We start from the raw sequence: 16,678 nt of genomic DNA on the forward strand, positions 1-16,678 counted from the left end.
AAAATTAATAAAATATAATTATAGAAAAAAATAGGAAAAAAAAAGGGACGGCACTCTTTCTGAAGGAAGAGATTGGAAGAGTGAGTATGAGAAAGCTTATTGGTAGGGGGTGGGGGCAGACTGGAAGAGCTTGAAGGCATCTCCTAAAAGCAGAGAGTAGTTCTTAGTTATTGGTTGAGAGTAAGCAAGAAAACCACCAAGATGGTTGTTGTTGTTATGCATCATTGAGTCAGAACTGACTCCAGTGGGTTTTCAGAGGCAGTAAAATTGTGTGAGAGGAGGTTACCCATCTTTCTCTCATATAGCAGCTGGTGGATTCGAACCACATGCCTTTGGGTTGGCAGCACAGCTCTTTAGTCCACCAGACCTTGCTCACCTTATAGAACGAGAGATAAAGGTGTAAAAAACTCAAAATGCCAATAATGCCCACACTTCCTGGCCTTATGGAGACTGAGGGGAAACCCCAAGACTATGGCCTTCCATCTCCTTTGAACTTGGAATTGAACTGACTCTTGTGGTGAAACTTTTAACCAAAGTATTGATCCATAAAGTAGATGATACATGAGAGAGCTATTCAGCTTTTAGAACATTCAGCTACACAGGGTTGCCAGGGCAGCATATGCCCAAGGAATAGGAACTCAGAAAGAAGAACGGGAGAGGTGAAGGGATGGAGACAAAGCCACAGAAAAATAGAGAGAAGAATGCTGGTACAATGTGAGGATTGCAAACATGTCTTAAGGCAGTACGAGTATGAATGGTTGGGTGGAATATCAATCTGCTCTGTAAACTTTAACTCAAATCGTAATAGTAAATGAAGAAAGAAGAGAAAACAGGACCTCAGTCACACAATTAGAAGTAATTAGCATCTACTAGTGATCGAATGTTCCTGGAAGGAGATATAGCACCAGAGAGAAGGCAACTTGACTTACCCGTTGATTTCAGCTTCATGAGATCCTGGGCAGAGACTCCAGCCACACTGTAATCTGACTTGTGTGTGTGTGTGTGTGTGTGTAATCTGACTTTTGACATAGAGACCTGTTAGATAGAAATGGATGTTGCTTCAGTTGCCGAGTTTGTGGTAATTTGTATTGCAGCAATAGAAAGCTATTTTGTTACATTGTTAGGTGTCATTGGCCTGCTTTTGACTCATGGACCACAAAGCAATCTAACATATGATGGAATGAGAAACATTGCTCAGTCCTGCGACATTCCCATGGTCACTGCTATAGCTGAGCCCATAGTTACAATTCACACAGTGGGATGTCTTTGTACAGTCGATAAAACAAAGCTTTCAGCAAAGATGATGTCAGCAATGACATCCTTTATTCCACATCCCCTTCTGAATCCAGCTGTTTCTGGCAGTTCCCTGTCACCTACTCCAATTGTTTTTGAATTATCTTCAGCAAGACTTTATGTACCTGTGCTGTTGATATTGTTTGGTAATTTCTGCATTCTCTTGGGTCCCTAGATCCATGGATACTTTTCTTTGGAGTTCTTAGCACTTTTCCCTCCAATATGCAATTAGAGGTTTTACTTGTTTTCTCCAGTTCTTTCAAAGGGAATGCATTCTTCTCGTTCGGGTTTTTTTTTTTTAAAGAGTATACATATCCATGCAATTTTATTTATGTGTTAGAGTGCAGTCATTTTCTAGCCTTTTTAATTTTTAAAAAAATTATTAATGAATTTTAATGAAAGTTTACAGAGACTTAGCGTTTCCAGTCATTCATTGTTGCCCTTTTCTCCCTGCCCACCCCTCCCCCTCTCCTTGAAAAGGAAAAGAAAAACTCTTCCATAGTTACACAATCTCTCTCCCCAAATTCACTCCACTATGCAGCCTTCACTCTGGACTTCTATAATGACAAGAATACCCGTTCATATATCCCTTTTAAACAGATCTCTTTCTCATCTGTTTCAATGCAATATACATCATTCCTTTCCTCCTTTTCTGTCGTCCCTCAACCCTGATGTCGGACCCATTTTACAGTAGTGGCCCTATACAATATTTGTCCTTTTGTGCCTGAGATATTTCACTCAACATAATGTCCTCCAGGGTCATCTGTTTTGCATAATATTTCATGAGTTCCTTGTTTTTCAATGCAGCATACTATCCCATAGTGTGAATATACTAGAGCTTCTCTATCCATTTCTTTATGATGGGCACTTGGGCTGTTTCCAGCTTTTTGCTATTGCAAACAAAGCTACAATAAACAAGAGTGTGCGTCTCTTTTGGTTTTTTAACTCTAGTTCTTTATACATTTTGTTTTGTTATGATGCTTTGGATTTTGATGCAACCCTTTTAAATGACCTGTTCAAAAATCTTAATATTTTTTTTCACTTTTTTTAGCTTCTCTATTTCCTAGTGCAAGTTCCAACATCTCTTCTGACATACATTTTGATCTTTTCTGTCTTTTTAATGTACTTTTTAAAATAGAAAACAAATGCATACATGACTATGTATTGTTTATAGGGGTATTGGCCTCTGTGCTGGGGTCAGAGTAGGGGACAATGCAGACACAGCTTTTCACCTCAGGGAGTTTATATTCTGATTATGTGAGTGCACTCCTAATCTAGTGTAGAAATGCAGCCTCCACACCCTCTAGAAGTGAGTCAGATTGCTGTGGGGTTGGATTCCTGCTCTGCCATTTGCTCCCAGTTCAACCTTGGACAAATCACTTAATCTTCCTGTGCCTCAGTTTTGTCATCTGTCAAGAAGGGACAAAGGTGGTATTGACTTGGAAGGTTTAAGAGGATTAAGTGGAATAATCTTAGTAAAGCACTGAGCATAGTGCCCGGCACGTAGTAAGAGCACAATAAATGCTAGCTTGTATGAGCTAATGTGTCGTTCAGAACAAATGAGATGGAGTAGGTGGGAACTCCAGGCAGTGAGTCTAGCCCCTAGAAATACAGATGAGAGAAATGAGGCTGGACTTGGGTCACTTGTGCTCATGAGGGATGCAAAGACTGGGACTAGAACCGATGTTCTAGTCTTGACCCCCAGGTCCCTGTTCTGTCTACTCTGGGTCAATGCCGGATCTAAAAGTAAATAGAATCAGGGACATTCCACTCTAGTCTGCAGCACCCATGGGTTTAATTAACATGAGTCAAATCAGATGAGGACAGACAATGATAACCATTATCAGCACCACCACCACCACCATGACCCCACTTTTATTTTTATTTTATTTTTTAAATTGTAGCATAATTTATTGATTTTCTTTGTGTGTATCTAGTCCTGAAGGCCCCTCTGAGGTGTCTGGCCTTGCTTCTGGGCTGCTGCTATAGCTTTTAAGATCCTTTTTTTCTTCTTCAGCTTCTGAGCCTCCTAGGAAACCTGAATGGACAGCGCCTTCTTGGCCACCCAGCAGCAGTGGGCCTTTCAGTAGTACAGAGGGGAGAAGGTGTACTCAGTCTTCTCAAAGACATCATAGTTGGTTCTAGGGAAGAATTTGAGCTTTTTCTGTCTTTGGTCGATGCTCATGAGCAGACAGCGCTTGAGGGCTTTGTCCTTTCGATGTTTCTTCATGTGTTCTTCATAACTGCGAATCTTGACAGTCAAGGCAACAATTCAAGCTTCCAGGGGTCTGGTGTCCTCAGGGTTTGCCACAATCTTGTTCATCAACTGCTCCTGCTTGACTTTTAGCTTCTCCTTCTGGTTAGCCATTTCCAAAGACACATCATCAACCTTGTCGATTCCAGGGATGTTCTGGTAGTCTTTGAGCAACGTGGAAGGGGGCAGGTCATCATCTTGGATGGGCTGGACTGTGGCTTGTTTCTGGCTGGCAAATCTGCGGGCAGCCAGAATGAGGAGACCTCGAGGCTGCAGACCCCATTGGTCTGAGGAAAGCCTACTCTTCCCTCTCTCTGACACCCTAAAGACTGAGGCCTGAGTTACTGCCTGGGTTCAAAACAAATTCAGCGTCCTGCACACTGCCTGCAGCATGGTGACTTATACCACTTTTACTTTTAAAAGCACAGACATGGGGGGGAAAGATAAGGAAGAGATGAAATGAGAAGGTAAAGGTACTTGTCTCTGTGTAACAGATAACTCCTTGTGCATTTGAGGGTGTTTTGTTTTTGGTTTTTTTTTTCACTCTTATGGTTTTATTTTCCTCTGTGTTTCTTTTATTTTCAGAATGTCCTGCAATATCTACAGACTACTTTTGTCAAAAGAAAAATGTAAAAAGAACAAAGGGGGAAGAAAAGCTGCCTTGACCTCTTTAAGCTCTCAAGGAACCTCAAGACCTGCTTAGAAGGTGCTGTGCCTCAGTTTAGAAGCCTATGGCTGGGTGCCCTGGGGAGAGGGAACAAGACGGGCTCCCACTCTCCACCTGCCCCACCTACTATGACTCTCACTTTGTCCCCGCCCTGGAAGAACCTCAGGAGACCAGAGAACCTTCAGCCACTTGTTTGTTTGCATCAGCCCAGCAGCCAGGAAGAATTAATTAGAGGCCTCCGCTGGCAGCTCTATCGTAGCAAGTTGGCTATTAGCATGTGAGATAAACTCCTTGGTACAAACAGAAGCTTTAAGTGAGAAGCAAACGGTCTTAGTCTTTCTGACTGACAGTGGGGGACTTCCCCAGCTTAGGGCAGAAACTGATAGAACCTCTATGGGGGGGGGGAAGGGCTTGGTAGAGGCCCTGCAGTGCCAGGAAGGGCCCTAGAGGTGCTGTCCTCAGCTTAGAAAGGTCAGACAAGGGCCTGGTGCAGCGGAAGGGGTATCCCACGGCAGGACAGTTGGAGGCCAGCTGATAAGCCAGGGAGAGCAGCTGGGATGAGGTGTGGATACAAAGAAAGGGGATGGGGCTTGCCCTTGGTCTCCAGTGTTCTCCAGTGTGGTTGTGCGGGAGGGAGCCAAAAAGATGCAGGAGCCCACGCTGTATCACCTGGGAGAGCGGGAGGGGGTGGGAGAGAGACAAGCGATGATGATGATGATGATGATGATGATGATGATGATGGTGGTGATGATGATGGCAACCACCCCAGCCTATTTCCTGTGTACGGCAGGGAGGAGAAAGGGTCAGGAGAGAGGCTGTCTTGGGCGGTTCTGAAGATTTTAAAAATGTGTGTGAGATTTCTTTTTTATAATCACAACTTTATTTAAATACAATTCACATGCCCAAACCCCCCACAACATTGCACATATTTGGAGTATGCCAACCATCACCTTGCTCAAGAGAGTAAGAATATCCACGACCATCAAAAGTTTCCCTGTATCATTTTGCAATCCTTGCATTTTGCCCTGTGCCTCTCCCAGCTCCTCTCATTCCCAGGAAACCACTGATCGATCATTGTAGATTAGCTTGCATTTTCTAGAGTTTTCTAGAAATGGAATGATACGTGTTCGTTTGGTTAATTTCTTTCATGCTATTGTTTGGAGCTCCTCCTCCTCCTCCTCCTACTTCTTCTTTCTTTTAAGATTCATCCATGCTATTATGTGTGTAATAACTTGTTCCTTCTTTTTCTGAGTCCTCCATTGTGTGACTCCACCATTATTTGTTTACCTAGTGATCCACAACCAACAACCAGCAGTCAGGAAATCAGGAGATATATTGTGCCAGGAAAGTCTGCAATTAGGGACCTCTCCAAATAATTGGGGTGCAATGATGTTAGTTTGAGGATGAAGATGTGTCTGATTCAGACCATGGTCTTTCTGATTACTTGCTGTGCATCTCAGAGCTGGAGAAGGAATAAGGATGACATAAGGAAAAATGATGCCTTTGAACTGTGGTGTTGGAGAAGAGCACTGAATATCCCATGGATGTTCAAAAGAACAAACATGTTTTGGAGAAAGTGCAACCAGAGTGAACCTGACTCATTGACAATGAGTGATTACGAAGGATGTTGAGCACCTTTTTGTGGGGTTGTTTGCCATCCATAAATCCTTTTTAGTGATATGGTGGTAAAAATATTTTGGGTAGGGTTAGGACTAGTGAAGGATTCCCCCCCTTATATTTTGACTCTTTTTTACATAATATAACTCCCTTATCAAAATGTGATTTGAAAATATGTTCTCCTGTTATGTGGTCTTTCATTTTCTGAATAGTCTATTTTGAAGAGGATTTTTAAATTTTACTAAAGCCAAGCTTATCATCTTTCTCTTTAACAGATCATGGTTTTGGTGATAGGTACTTGCTTAATGTAAAGCCACAAAGGTTTTCCCCTAGAATTTTTACAGTTTTTTAGGTTCTAAACTTACTTTCCATTTGTTTGTTTATGTTTGTTCTTCTGCTTTTTCTTATCTTTCTTAAGCTGTCCAAGATTTAATTTTATTTGCATCCATAACAGCAACCATGAAAGCAATAATGAAAAATGAACAATATATTTTGGGCATTGAAAAGATCTACTGCTAAGGATCTTTTTATTTTTCAATTTTTTAACTGGTTTATTTACAAAGTTCATATACCTTGTGTTTCACACTATTCTTCATTTACATTGTGTTTTATAAAATCATCCTCATGCATTAGGTTTTTTAAAAAATATTTTAATTTCTGTATTTTTCATTTCAATGAACATCTACAGAGATTTTGGAATTCCATTCATTCATTGTTGCACCCTTCTCCCCACACAAACCCCTCCCTCCCCTTTGCTCCTCTCTTTGAAAAGCAAAAGAAAAACTCCCTCATTGGTACACAATCCCCCCGCACCTCCCCAAACCCCCACCCCCAACCCGAAATATAATCCACTCTGCAACCCTCATTGCGTACTCCTACGATAAACATAATGCCCTAAAATATAATACTTTTAAACTATTCTCTCCCCCATAGATTTCAATGCCGTAAACATATTTCATCCAGTTTTTTCTTATTTTGAGCTAATAAAATGAAAAAAAAAATTATTTTTATGGAACCCACCCTCCAGAGTGTTTCCTGAGGCCGTAAATTTCATGAGAGGAGGCTACCCATCTTTCTTCCTAAGAACTGCTGGTGGACTTGAACCACTTGCCTTTGGGTTGACAGCACAGATTCTTTCCATTAGGCCACCAGAGATCCTTAATGGAACATTTTTTTTTAAATACCACATTTTGTTTTCTGTTTGCTTCTTAACTATGCTTTTAAAAATAGTTATTATTTAATGCTGTGTAATATTCCACTGTGTGAGCCTGTCACAGTTTTTCTATCCATTCATTTGTTGATGGACACTTGGGCTGCTTCTATCTCTTGACCACTGTGAATAATGCTGCAATAAACATGGACATGCATACTACAAAGTTGTTGTTTAAGTGGTTGCTCTGGAATTGACAGAAAACATCCCTAATTTAGGAAAGTTTGTTTGTAAGATATTGACTTTACTATTTCCTACATCACATTTCATATATAATCCTCTATATTTCTGACTTTGAACTTCACAAATGTAATGGCCTTTCATTGCCATCAGTTGTTGTTGACTCTGATGCATGGTGACCCCATGTGTGTCAAGAGTGGAACAGTGTCCCATAGCGTTTTCAGTGGCTGAATTTCATGAAGTAATTCACCAGGCCTTTCTTTTGAAATACTGAAAGTTAGCTGCTGGGATCATTAACCATTTATTTATACCACCAGAGTCTCCTGTAATAGCCTTATAACTATATAATTCCTTGTATTCACTCCTCATCTTATTTCACCAAATATACATTCATGAGGAAGAATTGATGTCTTCTTTTTGTGAATTTAGGGTAGTGAGATAGATGTGTAAAAAAGAATTGGACCAAATAGTAGGGAGCTCTTGTGGCCTAGAGAGTAGGATGTTGTCTGCCAATCCAAAGGTGGATGGTTCAAATCTGCCAATTGCTCTGCAGAAGATGAACAATCTCATCTTGTGTGATTTACAGCCTCCAAAATCTTTTGCTGGAGGCTCTGATTCAATAGCAATGAGTGTGCGTTTGAGAAGTAAGGGGTTTGAGAGAGAGAAGCACAGAAATGGATCAGAAGTCTCCTCTTGGAGGGATTTATCAAATCTGATTGAAGGAATTGAAATCCAGGTGAGTTTTTGATGGATTTATAAAAATAATCATCACTTGCTATGTGCAAAAAAGAAAAGTGGTGAAGAATAAATATTAAGAGAGTTGAAGGTGCCAGTAGCTTAGTGTGATTGGAGCAGGTGGTGGGCAGCATGAGGAGACTAAAGAGGTGAGGCTGAAGTTCAGGGAATTTTCTTGGGAAAATAGCAGGTTATGTGTGTTCTGCTAAAGTCTAATTTCAATCCATGGGCAACAGAAAGCCACTGGAGTATTTTGTTATGTATTTAAAGTTGTTTTAGGCAATGGAGGATAGACTGGAGGGTACAAGGCAGGAGGGCAAACAACCGAGTGTGTAGGAGAATTTGGTGTCCTATTGGTAAGATGGCCTAGAGTCAAGAAGCTGCACTGCAATCTCCAAGGTGGGAGAAAGATGGGCAATCTTCTCCCGTGCGACTAACTGCCTCTGAAAACCCACAAGAGTGTCAACTACGGGTCGGTTCCGACTCTATGGTACACAACAACAACAATATTGGTAAGGTGTTGTGCGCTCAATCCAAAGGCTGTTCGAATCTACCAGCTGCTCCTTGGAAGAAGGTTAGATAATCTCCTCTCATATGATTTACAGCTTCTAAAAACCTGCTGGAGAATCAGCTATGAATCAGTTCTGACTTAATGGCACACAGTAACAACTGCAACAATGAGAAACAATAGCTCCTTCAAGGTTCCCAGAGAGGGGAGTTACAGCAGTAGGCACATTATTATAGGATAGAAACATGGTATTTGATAACCAATCTGATGTAGGGAATGAGTGTGGAGGAAACTTCTGGGATGATAGAGGTAGAAATAGCCCTTATCAGGATAGAGAAAAGGAGCTCTGGTAGGCTAGTGGGCTTCTAAACTAAAGGTTGGCTGTTCAAACCCATAGCCACTCTACTGGAGAAAGATGAGACAGTCTGCTTCTGTAAAGATTTACAGCTTCAGAAACCCCGTGGAGCAGTCCAACTCTGTCCTGTGGAGCTGCTGTGAGTTGGAATAAATCTGATGGTAGTGGCTCTGGATTTTGTTTTGTTTTAGTTCTAGGCTCGATAATCCAGACCATGGTTGATGTTGGGGGAAAGGAGATAGGGCGTGGGGAAAATGAGGAATTCAAGTTGATATGTTGAGTTTGTGAGGGTTTGAGAGAAGTTCAATTGGCAATGTCCAAAAGATAACAGCAAATAGGGGATAAAACTGGGAGTCATCCATGGGTGGGGCTTGGAGGACGTGCATGGCAGCTGTGGTTACGGATGACATTGACCAGGTTGAACACATAAAATCAGAAATCAGAAATATAGGCCAGAGGGAGCTTTGGAAAAGGACTGAGGGGAAACCATCTGAGAAGTGAGTGGTTTGCCAACATTCCGTGCTCTGAGGGAGCATTACTGGTTTTATTCACTTGTTAAATATTCCACTGGCCTCTTTGCTTAACCAGAGAGGCGATTTCAAGTTAATTGAGCATGTGGCATTTTTAGCTTTCTTATTATTGTAATGGTATATGTGCTGCAAAACTCAAGAGGGTGAGTCATGTGACCTAGTTGAATGGCTCCCAAACCCTTGCCATTGTTCAAAGCAAGGGGGTACGAGGCACACCCTTCTGGCTTTTTCTCCCCACCAAGGCATAGCCTCGATGAGAGTAGAAGAAGCCACCATTTCCTGAGAATTGACTATGTGTCAGGCATTGCATGGACCATATAACAACATTTTTACCTTTTACCCTTCAGATCTTGATGGGGGAGTGTGTGTGTATGTGTGCATGAAAGAGAGACAGATAGACAGACAGACACGATTACCAGCTTGTTCTATTGGTGAAAAATCAAAGGCTAAGAATTCAGAATTCTGGAACGCATTTATAGCCTAAATATTTGCCATATCAGTTCCTACCCCCTCTTCTTTCTAGCATTTTCTAACTCCCGTCTCCCTCATTCCAACAATCTGCTCTTGAGTTCAATGTAAATTTGAAACAGAACTTCTTGGATGTTTCCCCCCCCCCAAAATCTTAAAATATTAAGAATAGTTTTTGAGGTAAGAGTTTGTTCAAAGTGAGAACAAACTCAGTTAGCAGAAGGAGGGGAGACCAGAGGAGAGTTGTCCTTCCCTAATAAAGCCATAGGAGGAGGGCTTTGCAGGGAACCTCAAGTGAAAGGACAAGGACATTCCTACAGAAGGACATAAACGTGGCACAGCTGACAGAAGGAAGAGGTTTTCTGTAAATGGCTTGCAAGCAATAGCAGGATTGACTTGGGGGTGACAGGTGTGGAACCACAGTGAGAGACTGATGGATCCTATTCTATTACCAATCTTATCCCCCTTATACTGCTTCAGCCCAACCTTGATGCAGGACCTAGGGAGGATTTGTACTGTTGTCTGATTCTGTGGTGTGACTACTCCCACCAAGGCCAATTTAATTTCAGGCTACCACCCTGAAGTAACAGAATGCAAAGTTACAAAGTGTGTGTACAGTCCACTCCCATCCACTGTTATGAGTGGAAAATATCTTGGAAAAGACTGGAATTAGCATACTAATTTATATTTCTTGCTCATCTAATTTCTGGATAGAGATTGTATCTGTTGCCTAATCTGAAATACCAAGAAAGAGCAGGCCTGGAATTTGAACCTGGGGTTCTCAAACTACAAAGCATTGCCAGCTTACAGACTGAGTCTTTGTTTTCTAGGCAAAGACCATGTGTGAGTTCGTGGCCCACACTGGGGTCCAAGCCTCTGTCCCCATTCATTATCCTTGTTCACTTACAGTCTTATCAGTGGAATATCCTTGGCTGGAGGGGTAGAGTAGTCAGGAGTATTCTTTTAAACCATTCGTCTCTTTACTCCAATCCAGAATTTCCTTCCAATTGATCGCAAGCTTTTAAGAGACTTAGGTACTGGCACAGTGAACTACAAAGTAGACCAGAAACCTTAAACATGTTATTAGGCCCATTGAATGACATGCCTCATGAAACCGTGACCTTAAAACTCCAAAGCAAGAAACTAAATCCCATGAAATATTTGGTTGTACATATAAGCAGCCTCAGCAGCTACTTTAACTTGATTCTATTTTAAATATGTCTAATACACAACTTTTTCCAAATCAACTTTTTCCAAGTGTTCAGTTTATTGACAATACTTAACAATATTTGGCAGTGCAACTCCACCCTTAATAAATGCATTTTTTCCATAACCATGAACAGAAGGACAATGCTTACTAAACAATGACTTCTTCCCCCCCTCCCCCTGGTTTCCATAACACCTTTAAATAAAAACTTTTCGATTTTATCACAGGAACTATTGAAGTCAAGAGAACAGGCAAGCCTGGGTCTTTTCTCTCATATCAACTAATATGTGACCTTGAAGGAGAAGGGGATGAATATCTTTAATATGTCCAGGCTCTGGTGTATGCCCTCATATTTAGAATGATAGATTATAACCAAATAAGTGACTTTTCAACAAATATGTTAGTCTGGAGACTAAGGTGCACCTAATTTCTTTGGAGTTACTTGCTATTCATCAGAGAGCTGGACAATAACTAAGAATAATAGAAGAAGAATCTATGTCTTTGAGTTGTGGTGCTGGAGAACAGTGTCAGACATACCATGGACTTCCAGGAGTACAAACAGTTCTTTCCTGGAGATGGTGATATCAAGCTGCTCCTTAGAGGCAAGGATTTTGAAGCTCTATCTCACATGCTTCAGGTGTATGTGCAGGAGGGACCAGTGCTTGGAAAAGGACATCATGCTTGGAAGAGTGGAGGGACAGTGCAGGAGAGAAAGACCCAAGATGAGATAAATTGACTCATTGACTGGAGAAATGGGTGTAGGTCTGTTGGAGACAGTGCGATTGGCTCAGGATAGGCAAAGGTTCGGAGCTAAGGTACATAGGCTCACTATGAGTCACAGGTGACTTGATGACACATAACCACAACTTGTCTGGGCAATAGTGTTTAGTTGTTTCGTCAAGCATTAGTGTAGATGTTGCCATGAATGAACTTTTGAATCATTTAACTTTAAGGAAAACAGGTTACCCCTTCATAATTCAAGTGGGTCTTAGCCAGTTGAAGACTTTGAGAGAGAAAAAAAGAGACTTTTCTAAGTAGTACTACCATAACACAGACATCCTGCTAGAGTTCCTCACCTGCCTGATCTATGGATTTTGCATGTAAGACTTAGCTCCAATTTGCAGTCCAAGTTTTGTTTTGAACTTGATAGCCTCTACAATTACAGGAGCTAGATTCTGAAATAAAAACCAAAACCACTATCTCCTCTCTCTCTTTCTCTCTCTCTTATCCATCCATCCATCCACTACCTACCTATCTACTATTAGTTCTGATTTTTAAAAAAATCTCTATAGGTGAGCTCTGGAGGCCTAGTGGCAAGAAGCTGCACTGCAATCCCAGAGGTGCACGGTTCAAATCCACCAGATGCTCTGCTGAAGAAGGAGGAACAATCACCTCCTGTACCAGTCAGATCCAATTTGATGGTACACACATGAAAAAAAAATCTCTAATACCAGTTTGTTGTGCATGGTGGCTTTCACGCTGGTGTGATGCTAGAAGCTATACCATTGGTATTTCAAATACCAGCGGTGTCTCCTATGGTGGGCAGGTTTCAGAAGAGCTTCCAGACTAAAACAGACTAGGAAGCAAGACTATCCCTTCATTTCTGAAATAATGAGCCCTTGAAAACACAATGAACTGTAATGGAATAGAGTATTGGAAGATGAATGTCTCAGGCCAGAAGGCATTGTCTCCTGAGGGAGAGTCTACCTTATTGAGGTGAGCGCAGAAAACGACCTTCATTTACTGAAGTTGTATGAATCAAAATGAGGAGAAACAGTTGCAAACATCTATTAGTAATCAAAATGTGCGATGTATGAGTATGAATCTAGGAAAATTGGAAGTTGTGAAAAAAGAAGTAGAATGCATAAAGGTAGACATCCTGAGCTGTAAAGGACTGACACTATCTTGCATTGGACAATCATACGGTCTCTTATTTCAACAAGGGTAATGTGAAGAGGAATGATGTTACATTCATCATCTAAAGAACATTTCAAGATCTGCCGTGAAGTGCAATGCTTTTAGTGATAGGATAATGCCCATTTGCATACAAGGGAGACCTGTTAATATGATTGTGATGGTTAATACTGTATATCAACGTGACCATAAGCTCAGTATAATGTATCCTGTGTGCTGTTAATCCTAACTAGAATTGTGTTAATGAGTCAGAATTAGAGGTGGTTATGCAAAGATATGATCAGCCTGACCTAATGAAGGAGAAGTCCCTTCAAAGATGTTGTTTGCTTTGAATATATATAGACCCTTTGGTAAAACTTATTGTTATATGTTGACGAGTTGGAATCAACTAACTCATCGCTGAAGCTCCACTAGATTTTCAGAGGCTGTAACTTGCACAAGAGGAGATTGCTCATTCCTGCCCTTCCCCGCCCCCACCATGGACTAGGCAGTGGGTTTGAATAACCTGCATTTCAAAATAGGCAGTGCAACTCCTCAACCCAATCCAACAGGTGGCAATCTGGTTCTTGACTCTAGACTTGAACCAGTGGTCTGTCGTACTTGCCAACTTTGAACTCACTAGCCTCTGAAGCCAGAAATCTGTAACTCTGTTCCTTGAGAATGGCCTTTGGATTTGCTAGTTTCTAAAGTTGGTTGCCTCCAAAGTTAATATTTTGAGACCCTCCTTGCCTGCCCAGACACTTCCTTCTGGAGGTCTGACTCACAGTTTCTCCACCTCCTCACACACTCTCTATTTTTATCGAGAGATAATTTAATTGGTTTTGCTTTTCTAAAGAACCTAGTTTAAGATGACAAGTATTCAAACTTGTGCACCAGCCCCTAAAGCCAAAGAAATTGAAGATTTCTACCAATATCTGCAGTCTGAAATTGACTGAACATAAAATCAAGATGTATTAATAAACTGGTGATTGGAATGTACAAGTTGTAAATGAAGAAGACTAATTGGTAGTTAGGAAATAAGGCCTTGGTGTTAGCAATGAGGTCAGAGACTTGTACAACTAATGCTTGAGAGAGTGGCGGGACAGTGCAGGAAAGGAAGACCCTCAATGAGATGGGTCGATTCAGTGATTGGGGTAGTGGAAGTAGGTGTGTCAGAGACAATGAGGTTGGCACAGGATAGAGCAGGGTTTAGGACTCTTGTACACAGGGTTGTTATGAGTCACAAATGACTGACGGCACATAACAACAACAACAACTTATTCATTGCAAATACCTTTTTAAAGAAACATAAATGGCCACTGTACCTATGGACAACAAATGGAATATACAGGAGTCAAATTGACTAACTCTGTAAATAGAAACTGGAGAAAAATTAGTCAGTCTGCTTCTAGAAAAATTTACAGCCTTGCAAACCCTATGGGCGATTCTATTCTGTTCTGTAGGATCAAAGTGAGTCAGAATAGACTTATACTGCAGTGAGTTGGACTTGTTTTGGTTGGTCAGTGGCTAGAAAGTCCGAGCCAGGAATCAGCTCTTCCTGAACCTAGCTCTAATGAGCTTTGTAACTTTGGGCAAATACCATAATTTTAATTTCCTCAATTGTAAAAAGAGTCTGCTAACGGTAATTACTTCAGGACTAATAAGGCCATTGGTAGAATCCTTATCTTCTAAACAGGACAACTGGATTTGGTTCTTGGCCAATGCTTATTATGTTGAGTCTCCATCCATCTGTCAGTGGAGGTGGCAAAAAGCTGCACCTGCAGTCCCCAAAGTGTGCAGTTCAAATCCACCACTGTTCCACGGGAGAAGGATAGGCAATCTCCACCAGCCCGATCAACTGCCTCTGAAAACCCACTGGAGGACAGGTTGGTTCTGACTCAACAGTACTCAAAACCAACATGATGCTGTAATGCCCATTTGCATCCCATCATGTAGACGACACAGGACTTGGTTCTGCTCTGATTCCTTGTGTGCGGGGTCACACTGAGCCAGAGCCTGCTGCCTAAACGTTGCTAACACCGCCATCGTAGGGATTTGTGTGTTTCAGGCGCAGTTCTGGAACATAGTCGATGCTCAATAAATTCCAGGGTTTTTTTAGCACTTCTACTATGTGGCATCAGGGTTTGAGAAAGATTTCTCAACAAAATGGATTATGCAGATGACACAACCTTGCCTGCCAAAAGTGAAGATGACTTGAAGCATTTGCTGCAAAAGATCAAAGACTACAGCCTTCAATATGGATTACATCTCAACATCAAGAAAACAAATTCCTCACCACTCGGTCCATATGCAATATATCATCATAGATGGAGAAAAGACTGATATTTCCAATGATTTAATTTTATTAGGAATGACAATTAACACCCAGGGAAATAGAAGTCAAGAACTCAAATGTGCTATCAAAGACTTTAGAACCAAAGTTCTAAAGAGCAGGAATGACTGTTTAAAGACTAAAGTGCACCTGATGCAAGCCATGACATTCTTAACTGCTTGCAATGCATCTGAAAGTTGAGCAGTGAATAAAGATGACAGAAGATGAATCTATGCCTTTGAATTGTGTGTTGGAGAAGAGTATCCCACAGTCTGCCAAATAAACAAATACTTCGGCCTTGGAAGAAGTAGAACCAGGGTGTTCCTAGGAGGCATGGGTGGTGAAACTTTATCTCATATAATTTGGGCATGGTGTTAGGAGGCACTAATCCTCAGACAAAGATATCATGCTGGGGAAGGTGGAGGGTCAGTGAAAGAGAGGAAGCTTTCTTTCCCACCGGAAGGATTGACATAGTGCCTGTTAACAATGTCCTCCAGGATATCAGAGATCCCGAGGATGGTGCAGGGTAGGGCAAGTTTGAGATATATTGTTCAAAAGATCACTGTGCATTATAGTGAACTCAAGGACACCTAACAACAACAATAACAAAACAACAACTCTTAGTCCAAGAATTCCTAGTGGTGCAGTGGCTAACATGCTCAGTTGCTCAATTGTTAGCCAACAAGTCAGCAGCAGTTAGAACCCATCAGCTGTTCATGGAAAGACAACGTGGCCACGTCCTTCCGTAAAGATGGAGACTATGGGGCCATTCTACTCAAGCCCGTAGGGTCACTATGGCCAGAATGGACTCGCTGGTGGTGGGTTTGTTACTGACCTTACATGGGCCCTGGCTTGGTCTTGTATCATAAAGTCAGGACTTTGGTTGCTCCTTGGGGATGTGTGTAGAAGGACACTGGACGGTGTGTGTGGCCTGATGAGCTGCCCTCCTTCTAGCTGTGTACCTGTTCCGTATGTTTCTCCCTTGTGGCCACCCTTTCAATGGCCACATTAGGGAGGGACAACTGGCTCCACATCCAATCACCTGGTGGTCATTATTTGTGTGTGGCATCAGCTTTGCAAGGAAGAGTTATAATCAGTAAATTAAAGCGATATTAAAGCATCTCTGTCTCTTACTCACTCATTGCTGTGACATTGGGGATGACTCATAGCTGACCCTCCAGTGGGCTTTCAGAGGCTGTAAATGGCACGAGAGGAGGTTGTCCGTCTTTCTTCTGCAGAACAAGTAGAGGATTCAAACTACTCACGTTTGGGTTAGCAGCACAACTCTCTATTTGTCAGGATGCCAGGGCTCACAAGATCTCTAGGAAGTGTTAAATGGCAGAAAGAAAAACGAATGTGTGAAGGACAGTCAAGAATGTAATAAAAACCAAGTCAAGACATCACTAAGTCTCTCTAGAGCACAGAGATA

The 16,678-nt window shown here is 41.6% G+C and overlaps 1 pseudogene; it reads right to left on the minus strand.

Annotated features, from left to right (window-relative positions):
* Window positions 1–3,226: 3,226 nt before the first annotated feature.
* LOC102843039 lies at window positions 3,227–3,940 on the minus strand (annotated as a pseudogene).
* Between the last annotated feature and the right edge of the window lie 12,738 nt (window positions 3,941–16,678).

This window comes from Elephantulus edwardii, unplaced genomic scaffold (genome assembly GCF_000299155.1).
Source record: "Elephantulus edwardii isolate Elephantulus edwardi_28Jun2011 unplaced genomic scaffold, EleEdw1.0 scaffold00007, whole genome shotgun sequence".
In the NCBI taxonomy this organism is placed as follows: domain Eukaryota; kingdom Metazoa; phylum Chordata; class Mammalia; order Macroscelidea; family Macroscelididae; genus Elephantulus; species Elephantulus edwardii.